This window comes from Zeus faber (genome assembly GCF_960531495.2).
Source record: "Zeus faber genome assembly, chromosome: 16".
NCBI classification, from domain to species: Eukaryota; Metazoa; Chordata; class Actinopteri; order Zeiformes; family Zeidae; genus Zeus; species Zeus faber.
In genome coordinates this window covers 2,843,857-2,845,916 of record NC_137202.1, presented here as the reverse complement: position 1 = coordinate 2,845,916, position 2,060 = coordinate 2,843,857, and positions in this window count along the sequence as shown.

Below are 2,060 nucleotides of genomic sequence, written 5' to 3'. Positions count from 1 at the left end.
TTTTATTTTTGGGCTGTTTCTTCCATAAGGATCTATGCAAGCTGTGTGGAATCCAATCCTTCTAACTGCTTATCCCTTTAGTTTCAAAGGTGAAGGGTGTGAGGGGTTGGAGGTCTGCACCCACACCTGGTGTGTGTGTGGGTGGGTGGGTGGGTGTACTTTTCAGGTATTTATAGTTAGAGGCAGGTACAGTTGTTTGGGCTTAGATCTCAACTTCGACCTCTTAGAAGGAAAGAAAAACCCAATCTTTTCTGACACATGTAAAACAAACAGACAATCAGTCAATTGTGTTTGAAAGAACATGCAGACACAAGAAAGGTCGACAGTATGTGATTTTTTTATATATTCTAATTACCCGTTATTCTAAACAGGACACTGGTTTCACCCTGAGTAAGGTGTCAGTCAAGCTTGGCAGTTTTCACTGCCAAATCTATGCAAAAGATTATAAGATGCAATTCGTAATCATGTCACATCTAGAGTCCAAATTTGATTTCATGGGTAGGTGTCAGGTCTAATCCTCACCTTGAAAAAGCTTTCGCCTTTGTTAACTGCATTGAGTGAGAGGTCATCGGCACAGTCAGTCTGGATGAGTTTGGATGATTATTTTATCTACTCGCATCTTTGTGATTAGAATTAACAATCTATTAAAGAGGTGATGATCCAGTTTAGATTCACAATGACATCTGGAACACCAGATACTACAACTTAGCTCAAGTGGAATTTGTAAGTGAACTTCAGAGACTATTACATGGAAGGGATGATACAGTACATGTTAAATGTGAGTAAATGTCAGTAAAGGTTCGTTTTGGTTTTTTTTGTTTTGTTTTTTAAGGCTTAACATGTTTGCCTCACTGGACTGCATTTGAGCAGAGTGAGAAGTTGCAGCGGAGTGGTAAGTTTCTCCGTAGTGAAGCGTTCAGTGAGGTTGTTGCTATGAACAGTTATAAATGATGGGAACCAACATTTTAATAAGGCCTGGGTTGAAAAATAGCAAACCATAAAAAAAGTAATACTCCGGTTTTGAATATAATATTTTTCTTGGGATATATGAAATAATTGGAAATACCATATAAACTGAGAAATATTTCATGTTTGTTTCACTCCATTTTACCCCGTTTTAATTTTTGCAATATTTTCAAGAAACAATTTAGAAAGTAAAAATAATTGGTTCTTATATTTTTTCCATGAAATATCTGATATTTGCACAAAGGTTACCTGATGCAATGTATGTGTTTGCAATCAGTGAAGACCATTATGAATGGTAAGAATTGACACTGATCAATACTATGTAAACAACCGAAGATCCCCTGATCAGAACGAATAACTGAATTGCCGTTTTGGAGAATCAGGTTTTGTAGGACAGTAAAAAAATGCTTTCACAGCACAAGGCGCGGAGTGATGGTTTCAACACACACACACACACACACACACACACACACACACATACACACTCCATGCACGCCTTGTCAAAAGCCCAACACCTGTTCAAACAGGGATCTGTAAATGGACCTGTTACTCTCTTTCTATTGCTCTATCGCTCTTTCTCTGTACTCTCCTTCTGTGTGTGTGTGTGTGTGCGTGTGTGTGTGTGTGTGTGTGTGTGTGTGTGCACATGCCAGTGTGGCCACCGATGCTGCACTGCAGGGCTTCTTTAGGAGGCTCCACTGTCCCAGTCGTGTCCACAGCTTTTCAGTCGAAAATCTCTGGTCAGAGTGGCCGAACGGAGTCAGTTTGGGCAATAGAACTCGCACCAGCAGCGGGGCCTAATTTTGGGCCAGGGCATAGGCATTCGGGGAACCCGGGGTGCAGACCATTACATTGGACTTCATCATCTCCAATGTAGACAGTTGTCTTTTTTTTGAAAACCACTGGGGAGAACAAGGTGTTTGTTTTTATCAGGCTCAAAGTCTTTGTGTACCTGCCTCATGTACTCGAGTGGTTGCACAGTTGGATTTTCAAAGTTTCCTTGTCACGTGTTTTGGCCTTCACTGTAGCAAAACAAACAGAAAGGAGGCCAAGACTTTGTGCAGGTGTGTGTGTGTGTGTGTGCGCGCATGCGT